Source organism: Macaca mulatta, chromosome 4 (assembly GCF_049350105.2).
Source record: "Macaca mulatta isolate MMU2019108-1 chromosome 4, T2T-MMU8v2.0, whole genome shotgun sequence".
Taxonomy (NCBI): domain Eukaryota; kingdom Metazoa; phylum Chordata; class Mammalia; order Primates; family Cercopithecidae; genus Macaca; species Macaca mulatta.
In genome coordinates this window covers 39,814,501-39,828,187 of record NC_133409.1, presented here as the reverse complement: position 1 = coordinate 39,828,187, position 13,687 = coordinate 39,814,501, and positions in this window count along the sequence as shown.

Here is a 13,687-nt window from a genome sequence, read left to right as displayed (position 1 = left end):
GAGATGGAGGTTGTAGTGAACCGAGATCATACCACTGCACTCCAGCCTGGGCGACAGAGTGAGACTCTCAAAAAAAAAAAAAAAAAAAAAGAAGTATTCTTATTTTGGATTTGAAACAGAGCAATATGTTGAATTTACTGCATTCGTGTGCATCTGCCTGTGTTTGTTGAAAACCTTTTATGGCTGAGTAGGATGTGCAATAGAGTTTGTGCTGACAAATAATGCACTTCATTTCCTGGGCTTATACATACAAAACTAAAACTGTTCCTGCCCTTTCTAGAAGGTCAAAGGCACCACTCTGAAGGACATCTCTCTAAGCCCAATTACAAGACAATTTTACCACAGTTGAAAGCATTTTTCTAAAAATATAAAAAACATTGCAGCGACTGCTCTGTGCCACATTAAAGTTGTGACACAAACATAATGGCAGGTAATTATGTAAATGGAAGCTCCTCCAATTGTGCTAAATATTAATGATGGTCCTTGTGTTCTTTGATTCATTTTTGTGCTCAGATCCATTAACATGTTTGTGACTGCCCTTTCTAGACAAATGTGGAGGAAGAATAAGCCCCACTTTCAGCATCATCTCCGATAATAATGAGTCTCTGCAATAGGGTTCAGAATATGACACAAAGTACATATGCAATAAATATTAAAAAAAATAGGCATGCTGAAAAGATGAGTCTCTTTTTACTCATTAATACTGAATTTATCTGCAACAAATAGAGAACATTTAACTTGATCGAATTCCAAGATTTCAATTCCTGAGTCTGATTGTGATCTACATTTGACTTCTCCAGATGACACATTTATCAATTACTTAGAGTATTAGAAAAAGTCGTGAGTTAATTCTATTTTTTTTTTTTTTTCGGGATGGACTGCTCTGTCACCTAGGTTGGAGTGCAGTGGTATGATCTCGGCTCACTGCAGCCTTCGTCTCCTGGGTTTGAGCAATTCTCCTGCCTCAGCCTCCTGAGTAGCTGGGATTACAAGTACCCGGCACCATGCCCAGCTAATTTTTGTATTTGTTTTTTTTTTTAGTAGAGATGGGGTTTCACTACGTTGGCCAGGGTGGTCTCGAACTCCTGCCCTCGTGATCCACCCGCCTTGGCCTCCCAAAGTGCTGGGATTACAGGTGTGAGCCACCACGGCAGGCCTCTATTTTTTTAAATGCTGTTACCTTGTTGAGAGGAAAAAGTAGTTCCATGTGATTAACTCTATTGAATGCAAAGTTATTGTTAAATTAGTGAATTTTTCTTAAAGTTCATAGCTGGTAAATGAAAATAGTGTATGTGGTTCCTATTCTTCACTGTGAACAGTAATGATTTATTATTTTTAGTGCTTTTCTTCCTCTTCCTCTTCCTCTTCCTCCTTCTCTTCCCTTTTCTTCTTAAGGTCTGTCTGTGCCATTTAGCATCAGTGTGACTTTGAGCTATTCATTCTCCCTAAGATCCCATTTTCTACACTTAGAATCTATAAAATGTAGGCAAGTAATTCTACCGCAAGGGATTGTTATGAGGATCAAGGCATATATACACCATGGAATACTATGCAGCCATAAAAAAGGATGAGTTCATGTCCTTTGCAGGGACATGGATGAAGCTGGAAACCATCATCCTCAGCGAATGAACACATGAACAGAAAACCAAACACTGCATGTTCTCACTCATAAGTGGGAGTTGAACAATGAGAACACATGGACACAGGGAGGGGAACATCACACACCCAGGCCTGTTGGGGGATGGGGGCCCAGGGGAGGGATAGCAGTAGGTGAAATACCTAATGTAGATGGCAGGTTGATGGGTGCAGCAAACCACCATAGCACATGTATACCTATGTAACAAACCTGCACATTCTGCACGTGTGTCCCAGAACTTAAAGTATAATAAAAAAAAGATAATATGAGTGAAAGCATTTTACACAATATTGGGCATATATTAAGTTCTCAGTGGAACATAAACTAAGTCACTGTTCTTTAGAAAGCAGAGGTAACATCTCAAAGTTAAGTGAAGGTAAGAATGGTGACAGACATTAAGTTCTTTTCATGATATGATGTTTTTGTTCCTTTCCTCTAAAGTGGGAACTGTCAACAAGATTATAACTGTCTTTACACACATAATTTCAGGAAGGTTAATGAGGATTTGAAAGAAATTTAAAGTAGCAAAATGAGTGATTGCTATATGCTATATTATTATGCTGTATTTTTCCTTTCTGATAGAATTTTCCTTTCTACGTTTTAATAGTAAGAGATCCCACATTACTTTACTTTAAAAATGTCAAATTAAATATGGTTTCGAGCCTCCAGTCTCTAAGGTTGGCAGGCTGTGAATCTGTAGGATCATCCACGGACCTATATAAAAAAATGAGACTTTGAAGCATGGTTGCAACTGTGTTTGCCACTGCTGCTTTCAGGCTCTGCCTTCCTCTCTATGGGAACTAAACCTTAACTTTTCAGATTCTCCGAATTGTCTTCTCCTTTATCTCGCTTGGCTGGTGCCTCACCTGAACCTCATTGCCCCTCCGTTTCAGGTTTGAATGGTACACCATCTGGCAGTGTGTGGGATTTGATTGCCTGAGTGCCACCGACAGGCTAGACGGTGGTGAAATACCAAAGTTCAGGAGTGTTAGCTCCTTATGGAGTGAACCTTGACCAATGGTAAGTAGGAGACAGGAGGAGCCAGGAAAAACAACCTGTTTTTCGCTTTTGTTTTTGTTCTTTGGTTCTTGTGGATGGCTATAAGGTACAATTCCTTCTTTGCAGACCATATTGGAAAAGACTCTCATACCAGATGAACAAACTTGCAGAGCAGCCTGCAATCTCTCTTCATGATTTATGAAATGGTATCCAGCTATTAACTTATGGCATTATGTAGTTTCACATCTTTCCCAGCCTCCTCTCCCTGTTTTCCTTACCTTTATTTGCATCTCCTAAATAAAGTCTTACCACCTTAATCTTTGCCTTAGGTTCTGCTCTATGGAAAACTGGGCTAAGACATGACATCCCACAGTCATTCCCCTATCAAGTACAACAGGGAAGTGGGGCATGAATCTTTGCTATAAGAGGGAATGCCTCCTACTGGGTTGCTCCCTTCCTAGTCTTGGAATATTCATCCTTCCGACATGAATAGATAATTCTCAAAAGAAGATATACAAATGGCTAAGAAACTTATGAAAAAATGCTCAACATCACTAATGATCAGGGAAATGCAAATCAAAACCACAATGCAATACCACCTTACTCCTGCAAGAAAGGTCATAATGAAAAAAATTAAAAAAGAAATAGATGTTGGCATGGATGCAGTAAACAGGGAACACTTCTACACTGCCGGTGGAAATGTAAACTAGTACGGCAGCTGTGGAAAACAGTGTGGAGATTCCTTAAAGAACTAAAAGTAGAACTGCCATTTGATCCAGCAATCCCACTACTGGGTATCTACCCAGAGGAAAAGAAGCCATTATACGAAAAAGATGCTTGTACATGCATGTTTATAGTGGCACAATTCACAATTGCAAAAGTGTGGAACCAACCCAAATGCCCAGCAATCAATGAGTGGATAAAGAAACTGTGGTGTGGCCGGGCACAGTGGCTCATGCCTGTAATCCCAGCACTTTCGGAGGCTGAGGCAGGCAGATCACCTGAGGTCAAGAGTTCAAGACCAGCCCGGCCAACATGACAAAACCCCATCTCTACTAAAAATACAAAAATTAGCTGAGTGTGGTGGTGGCTGCCTGTAATTCCAGCTACTCGGAGGCTGAGACAGGAGAATCACTTGAACCTGGGAGGCAGAGGTTGCAGTGAGCTGAGATTGTGCCACTACACTTCAGTCTAGGCAACAGAGCAAGACTCTGTCTAAAAAAAAAAAAAAACTGTGGTCTATCTGTCTCTATCTATCTATCTGTATATGATGGAATACTACTCAGCCATAAAAAAGAATGAATTAATGGCATTTGCAGCAACCTGGATGAGACTGGAGACTTTTATTCTAAGTGAAGTAATTCAGGAATGAAAAACCAAACATAGTATATTTTCACTCATAAGTGGGAGCTAAGCTATGAGGATGCAAAGGCATAAGAATGATACAATGGACTTTGGGGACTCAGGGGGAAAGGGTGGGAACGGGGTGAGGGATAAAAGACTATAAATTAGGTGCAGTATATACTGCTCAGGTGATGAGTGCACCCAAATCTCACAAATCACTACTAAAGAACTTATGTAACCAAACACCTCCTGTTCCCCAATAACCTATGGCAATATTTTTTTTTAAAGAATGTTTATCTTTTCAAGAGTAGGACAGGTTCTTTCCTCTACCTGAACCCTCAGCACCAGCCTTTCTTAATGAATTCAGATTCCCAAACAAAGCCTGGGTGAAGACTTGTCATCAAGGGACTTCACACGATCTATTTTTACCCCTGAGCACCAAAGTCATGAATTACTTCTTGTGGTAGAGAAGATCAGACTTGGGACTCAAGCTTAAACATTGTCTTAAGGTGAAGAAGGGAAAAAATACTTGTTTCTTATATCTCTGAGAATACAACAGAAAAGAATTTCTCCTTTGGTTATCTTGCTATATGAGCAGCTCTCTGTTTCAGTGCCCCACATAGGAATGCAAGCAACTGATGAATAAAAGAAATTCATTTAAATCCCACAGAATGCTTCAAAAGTGCCAGTAGTTTTCCCTAGCTTTCTGGGACTCAAAAATGTGTACTTTCTCTATGGAAATAGAAACTTTAAATGTAATTTGCCAAAGCTGCATAGGAAAGAACTGCTTCTCTGTTCCTTTTCTCCTCAAAGGTAGGATGAGAAAGTAATCTAGAAAAGAGGAGCAAAAACTCCATATCACAAAAAGATCAATTCTCTCTACATTTTTGGATCTATTCAAACTAATTCTAAAGTTCATGTGAGAAAACAAACATTCAAGAATTGCCAGAATAATTTGGACGGGAAGGCATAAGAAAACTCACGTAACCTAGAAAAAATAAAGCTCATCTCAAAGTTACAGTCATTTAGTAGTGTGATACATGCTGGTAGAAGAGGCAAGAGTCCAGAAATAAAGTCAGATCCATGTGGGGGAAATAAGCCCTTTTAAGTGTGGCTGGTCCTGATGCAAACTGAGACAACCTTTTTGGAGGACAGTTTCTGGTTTTTGTTTTTGTTTTTTTTTAAGCAATATCTAGCTAACTTAAAAATGTACATGTTCTGTTTAGCAGTTTTATTTTTAGGAATTTTTCATATACGTATACTCAGAAACATTCAAATATGTCTAGTATGTACAGATGTATTTGTTATAACATTTTTGTAATAGCAAAATAACAAAAACAAAAATAAAAGCCAACAAAATGTAAATGTCCTAAAGCAGACAACTATTAGGTTAAACAGTTAAGTAAATGATGAAATAGCCATACGATGGTATATTAAGCAGCCATTTAATAATTTATGAGGCAGCTTTACAGACATTGATATGGCTTAACTGCCAAGAAAGTTTCAGTGAACAAACCAAGGAGCAGAACATATAAAAAGAAACACACACATGCAGACATATATATACATACACATACATATATACATATACACACAAATATATACATGTGTGTGTTTAAGGCAGTCAGACTTTCCTGTTCTAAGATGAAATGAGTTGAAAACATTCCTAGGAATTTCCTTTTGATAGCTCTAGCAAAAGCCTCTAGTTCACAGCCAGCCATTCTTGTTCTCTACCCCTGAATCTCACACCTTTGGGTTGGTAACTAAATATGTAAGTATATTTATATTTCAAAGAGATGAAGCAAATTTGCCTTGTTAAAAATTTCAAGCTTATATAAATATTTCAAGTAACAATGCTTACATTATGGGCTTATCTTGGTTTACAACATATATTAAATAGCAAAAACACTGGAAAATATTTGTATCTACATTTCTGAAAGTATTTCTTTGTTAAGAGATTAAAAACATTTCCCATTTCTTTGCAAGAGAACAATTTATTATCCTTTAAAGTTTGTTGTTTTTCATATTTCCTTTTGTAGATTTTAAGATTTCAGAATCACATTACTCAGCCTGTTTATGTGGCTTAGTTTTTTTTTTTTTTTTCCTTCTCATATTGCTACATTTTAAAAAATAAGCCAGAAAGACTATCTGCTGATATTTGAAATGAGATGTCGGTGACCATCTTAAGGAAGGGAGCATATTAATACATGAACTAATGAGGAAGGACCTATCACTGGGAATAGCATAATAAAGTAAATAATTCTTATTTATAATCTTATATCAAATATGTAATTTTTCTGAAGCTATATATAAGTTGATTAAGCACATCAAAATCTCAATTGCAATTTGCCCTGGGTTCTCGCATATCTGCAAAGTTTTACTCAACCACATTCAGTACTTTCCAGAAACTACTGTTTTTGGAAGCACTGACCTCAGGCAAATGATGGTTTTCTGGTCAATTATTAGACCAAAGTTTAATTGCTTCGTATCATTTCCCATTTTTGGTTCAGTTTTTCTGATGTAGTCTCATTTGTCATTTAGTACTATCATTAGCTGAGTAAGTAGTACAACCTAAAAATAATGGAACTGAAGAAAATGTTAAGAATTCTTTTCTTAAAGCCTCACCTTGAATAGAAACCACACAGATAGTAATTGTCTAATCTAATATTTATTGTGGAGCATATGTCTTACGAGTTGTTAATAAGTGTCCATAATAAAAGAGTTTCATGGTGAAATTGTCTCTTGCCAATTTGAAATTCACAATAGCATACTAAAGGTGCTGAGATATTCTGTACAAAGAAACCAATCTTTGTTTAACTGAATTTTCTTCGTATTTATTTGGCCATGGAAATCCTTGTTTTTTTTTTCTTTTCTTTTTTTTTTGGGACAAAGTCTTGCTCTGTCACCCAGGCTGGAGTGCAGTGGCGCAATCTGGGCTCACTGCAACCTTTGCCTCTCAGATTCAAGAGATTCTCCTGCCTCAGCCTCTCGATAGCTGGGATTACAGGTGCCTGCCACCATGCCCAGCTAATTTTATTTTGGACTTTTAGTAGAGACAGGGTTTCGCCATGTTGCCCAGGCTGGTCTTGAACTCCTGAACTCAAGTGATCCATCCACCTCGGCCTCCCAAAGTGCCTGAGATTACAGGTGTGAGCCACCGCACCTGGCCCACCATGGAAATCCTTTTCTGCATCAGGAAACCTTTTGGAAACATGCTGTGGTCTCATTAAGTGTAAATATCTGCAGTCTTCCGTATATTCTGCTACCATGTCCATTTATCATGCATTATGACTCGACTGCTGATCTAGTCTATTTTTTGTGTCCAGCTGTCCTCCCTCACCCTCGTCCCATCACTACCCCTAAAATGACATTCTTCTTCAATAGATCATGCACTAAGATGCGCACTTTCCTCAATGTGAGATCCCTGCTGGCCGCTGACATCTTCTTTCAAATATCAGCAGTCTTTTTGGCTCGTAAAAAATGGAAAAATATGGGAAATGACAAAAACTCTGACTCCCATCTGCTTTTGCTGTCACACTGTCACTGGAGACTGTTTGTCACTGGGAACGTGATGAGCATACTCAGCTGGTGCTGCAGAACGCCTGGCCCTGTGCTCCCCACCTACTGGCCATCTGAGGCAGGCAGCAGAGGTGAGCCCCAGATTATATCCTGAGAGGCGGCATTTGCTGTGGTTAGAGCTCCTGGCAATACATATAAAACAACTCTGATTTGAATTTCATGTTTTATATGTTGTCTGCTGACCTCACTTTACAATTAGGCGGAAGTGTGCGTGGGTATAATGTGACACTAAGCTTCGGTCCTGCAGCCTGAAGAGGTGGGGTGGAAGCTGAACTTGTGCTGAACTTGTCTGCTTCCTGTTCAGTTGGTATGAATATGCTATTGAGCAGGAAAAAAAGACACAAAAGAAACAACAACAAAAATCACCAACAAAAATCCCTTTCCATTGAGATTTAAGTGGCCTGACTGAAATCTAGCCTGGTCTTGCCGCTGCCAGGACCTCCACACAGCGTCTGTGTGTGTCCACCCCTGGGGTATCCTCCACTGGCTTTTGGCAGGATGGGCTGTGTTAGGGAAGTGGCCAAAGAAACCAAGAAGGGGTGATGGACAGGAAGTATCTAACTGTGAGGACCTACGTAAGCCACTGGATTTCCCTTGTCATCTTCACTCTCTGACCTCTAAAAAGTCCCTTCCATCACTCTTTCTGCTGTGATCTTCAGACAGATATCCCATCTCATTATCCATCACTTTCCTGGACCAGCCCACTAAAAATCTTGTTTTGATGTCTCTGCCAAGGCATAGCTATGACTCACAGATAACAGATGTTATAAATCATACACTTAGTATTTTTCAAGTGAGAAAGTGTCTGGCACCGTGGAGCTCTCTCTCAAAGCTCCATTTGACTAAATCTAGCTAGAAGGATTCATCTGAGAGTTTCTTTTTTTTTTCTTTCTCCTATTAACAAGAAAATTATCTTAAGCATCAATTTTAAGAATCAAATAAGCTGAAGAAGGAATTAAAATAGCATCAACATATGTAAAGATTGGGAGGGAAGTAGGAAATGTCAAAAATTGGAAGTTGTGTAAAAAATTTGGTAACCTGCAAGTATTATGTAATCTAACGCTGACCCATAGGCAGGGTCGAATGCTGTGTCTGCTTGAATGAAAACTGAGGTTGCGATGTCAACCAATCTCAGTGCTTGCTGTTTTAGAAATATCACCTGCAAAACCAGTCTTGGTAGGAACTTCAACCATAGTAATAAACCATCTGATTACTTGTTTGTATCCATACACCAAGTTGGAGATGCCTGGGGCTCTCTGTCACAGTTTTCTTCCCCTTCTGATACAGAATGAAAAGAAAAGCAATGGAAGTTTGTTTCAGTCTGCAAGTGCTCCTAGCACTCCACATAACATGATCCAGTGAAATATGGAATTTGATATGGGATTTCCCATTTGAGCCCTTGCTCACCAGGTGCAGTGAGAAGGCCTTGTCATAACTCAACCTGAGTTTTTCCTTTGGTTCTTTTTTCACTGCTATCATATTATTAGCGGCTTTATGTTTTGCATCTGTAGTTTCCCTCTTCATAGCTAATGATTATGAAATCATGTACTTGGTCAATTTCCTAGAAATTTGGCATGAGCATGATTCAGACTAAGAAAAGTAAGTTTTCTTTCCTCTTCAATGTTAACATACAGAAATCTTTTCTCACTTAATACATAGCTTTAGAGATTTTCACTTACCTACACAGTAACATTTTACAGTGCAGGTGAAAAAGGTCCATTTTGCTGAGCAGAGAAAGAGGAGATATGGAGCCTAGAGGGAATTCTTTCTTGAGTGGTGTGTGGTCAGCCTTATTCAATTACTATGAAGAGAGAGGAGTTTGGCAGGAGGTGACTCAAATGGTGTTAAGCATTCTTCCAGTCTGTAGGAGGGAAATATACTTCCTCTTAAGAAGTACAAATGCTCCTTGCCTTATCAGTTATGTCTTGATAAAACCATTTGTAAGTTGAACACATTGTAAGTAAAATATGCATTTAATACACCTAACCTACTGAAAATCATAGTTTAGCCTAGCCTACCTTAAATGTGCTTGGAATGCTTACACTAGCCTACAATTGGGCAAAGTCATCTAACACAAAGCTTTTGTTATAATAAAGTTTTGAATGTTAAGTCACTGTACTGAAAGTGAAAAATAGAAGTTGTATGGGTGTTCAAAGTACAATTTCTACTGAGCACATTTTGCTTTCACACCATTGTAAAGTTGAAAACTCCTGTCAATCCATTGTAAGTCGGGGACCATCTGCATTTGAGGTAGAACCTCAAACATGGATAGTAATGATATTTAAGTCCGGCCTGGCCAATATGGATAGGAATGAATGAGCACTCAGTTCCCATCATGAGTTGTAGTGTCTGCTTCATATTTCTGCATATTTATTTATTTATTTATTTAACTGACAAGTTTTGCCAACCTTTAATTATTTCCTGGGTTTTTACATAGAAGATAGAGCATTCTGTAGATAAATATAGGGAATAATTTTTTTTTTTCTTATTTTTAAATTATACCTTAAGTTCTGGGGTACATGTGCAGAACATGCAGGTTTGTTACATAGGTATACATGTGCCATGGTTGTTTGCTGCACCCATTAACCCGGTTCCTGCATATTTGAAGATAAGTATTCCTGGTATTACTCCAATGGCTAAGAAGAGAATCTGCCTGAAGGCAATGCTTGAAGGTTGGGCAGGACAGTGAAAAGGAGGTAGGAGTTTAGGAGGAGAACTTGATTCCTTCTCTGAGGTTAGGGAAAAACACTTAAAACATTATGCTAGAGACTGATGTTGGAGAAGCCCAGAGTTTTCTCATTGGGTGGGGAAAGCTCTGGGCTTGGCACTTAGGAGGCTAAGATTCTAGTCCTGGATCTACCACTGGCTAACTGTGAGCCCTAACTTCCTGCTTATGAGATAAGGAGATCCAAGGAGAATGATCGTCAAGATTTCTGTAACTTTTGTTTTTCAGCGCAACTATGTGGCTGTGTGGCAAATAGAGCTACACAATTTCCAGATTTGCTCTCTATATGGCCAGTGAGAAATCTGTATTGTTCTTCTAACAGACAAAAAACAACAACAAAAAAAACACGCTGATTTCCTCAGAGATTGAAATTGCATGTATAATATTTATTTTGTCACAATTTCTCATTTCAGATGAGATCCAGGGCATAAATACTCACATGCAAATAGGTCTAAGTTTTAGTAGAAAGTATCATACTGAGAATCTTACTAGTTGCCTGTAATCCCAGCACTTTGGGAGGCCAAGGTGGACAGATCATGAGGTCAGGAATTTAAGTCCGGCCTGGCCAATATGGTGAAACCCCATCTCTACTAAAAATACAAACATTAGCTGGGCCTGGTGCACATGCCTGTAGTCCCAGCTATTCAGGAGGCTGAGGCAGAAGAATTGCTTGAACCTGGGAGGTGGAGGTTGCAGTGAGCCGAGATCACGCCCCACTGCACTCTAGCCTGGGCAACAGAGTGAGACTCCGTCTCAAAAAAAAAAAAACAAAAACAAACAAACAAACAAACAAAACAAACAAAAAAATGGTGTCAATGAAAATTTAAGTGAGAGAGATCCAGTAGATTTTAATTAGATAAATAACATAGATTTATAACTAGCCACAAATGAAAATTTGAGAGTAATTACAAGTAAAATAAGCATCCATTTTTATCTTTTAGTGTTTATTTATCACTCTAAATAGTATTCTCTTGCGGATACTTTTGTTCTCTTTAAGTTCGCTATGTATAGGACTTGGCAGGCTGCATTTTTTTTCCCTGGAATTGCAAATTTGCTTTATTCAAAATCTAAGTATAATGAAATTTACTTCTATATACCTTTTCAGTACCCAAGAGAATTTTGGTTCCAAAAGATATTAATTGCACAAGATCACAAAATCTCTCCTGTGAGAGGTGAAACACATGCTTTACTAGCTTTTCCTCCCTTGACTTTAAACTTCTGGAAAGTTGATTTCCTGTCCTCCCAACTATTTCTGGTAGTCCCCAAGGGGAGTTACTTATATATGTTGTGTTCAGTTTCCATGTGTCTTTCTCCCTGATTCTCATCTTTTCTTCTTTTTTCTTTTTTCTTTTTTCTTTTTTTTTTTTCCTATTCCAACATCTTCGTGCTGGGTATCTCCGTCTCTGACAGCCACTGTGCTTGATATTGTGGGGCCTCTTAGTCACTTTTGCTACTCCTGGGAGGATGATGGTCTTCTGTTGGGAACTGCCTTTGCTGAATTACTGGAGCCCATAGGTGCTGCAGGAGGTGGTGTTCTGTTGTGATCATATGTCAGAGAGTGCTATTTTCCTTTTATGGTCTAAATGTTTGTGTCTTCGAGAATTTATATGTTGAAACCTAATCCCAATATAATAGATATTTGGAGGTGGGACCTTTGGGAGTTGATTAGGCCATGAGTATGGAACGCTCATGAATGAAGTCTGTGTCATTGTAAGAAGATGCCACGGAGCTAGCTAAGTCTCTTTCTGCCATGTGAAGATACAAGGAGTAAGCGGCAGTCTGCAACCCAAAAGAGAGCCCTCACTAGAACCTGACCATGCTGGCACCCTGATCTTGGACTTCCAGCCTCCAGACCTGTGAGAAATAAATTTCTGTTCTTTTTAAGCCACCAGTCTATGGTAATTTGTTAAAGCAGTCCCAATGGACTAAGGCATGCCTCTGTGGATGTTACTGTCTGTTAAACTGGTACAAAATCACCGCTGCTTGTGCCCCAACAGAACTCTTGGTAAAAAAAAAAAAGTATTTTTTAATTTCTTGAGTGCTACCTTTCACTATAAGACTCAGGCACAAGTCTACCGGGGATTAGACTGAGAGGTATATGCTGTGTTAGAGTCGAAAACTGTTTCTCCTCTCTGACAACCAAATCATTGTCACACCTAACTCTTCTCTTAGATTTGGAGGCTTCTCAGGTCCCCAGTCACATAAATTTGAGGCATACCCTTCTTCCCAGTCCACAGACGTGGATAATGTGTCTGAAATTCATGGAAGCAGACAATTTATAATACAATCTGAAACCCCCTTCTTATACAAGGATAAATAGAGAAATGAAGAAAAAAGATGTCAACTGCAAAGGTGGTGAAGCATACGGCAGAGAAGCAGAAGAGCGTTCTGCAATAATGGCACCTGAAAGATCAAAAATGTTTCGGGAATATTAATCTTAGAACATAAATCTAGAGACAGCTGGGAGGGGAGAAAGAGGGAGTGTTTGAGAGACACCAGCTGAGACAGATCAAGAGGAAGGGAGTGGGAGGCAGGATATATATTGGAGGTGAGACTCGGGGTATAGGAGTCAGTAATTCCTGGGTCTTGCAATTATAAAAGGATTGATGATCCACCGTTATTCACTTACCAATTGACAAAGATTCAAGAAGTAATAATACTCAATTTGGCGAAGGGTATGGTAAGAGGAACTCTCCTTCACAGCTAATTTATGGGTTTGCTTTGTAATCCCTTTGTTTCCTTTCAATTTTCATTGATAACACTTCTTTTATACACGATAGAAAGTTAGAAGTAAACTATTTCTCTATGCATTATCCCAGGCAGAAATTTAGGTCAGAGCTTTACCAAAGCAGATGCTTTTGTTTGATCTTTTCATATATTTAACAGTGTTCTATGAATAATGACATGTCTATAACTGGGAGAAATATTAACTGATTTTCACATGTGGTAGATGACTGTGCTGTGTGCTTCTTCCGCTTCTCTGTAGAAAGCACTGTGAGTCAGACTCAGTTTCTTGAAAGCATTTAGAGCCTTAGGAACACATTTCTCTTTAGGCTTTTGGTTCTAACAGAATAAAGTAGATAGAGAATTGTAATGGCCTCCATTAAATTGTCTGTGATTAAATAAATGGCTTCACAAATACCATTTTCTAATTATTAAGGAAATTGCTTAAATAATTTACTTTCAGATATGATTCAGAAAGAAACATTTGTGCCATTGCACTGGAATAAAAATAGTTTCTGTTGTTAATATGATGGTGCCAAAGGGTTTTTTCCTTAGGCATTTAAAACCAATTTTGCAGATTTGCTTAGTTCATTAATTGATTCCCAAATACGGCTTTCTGAGTGGGAGAAAATCAGAAATGCATTATATTTTAATGACTGGATGAGAAAGGGAAGGACTCC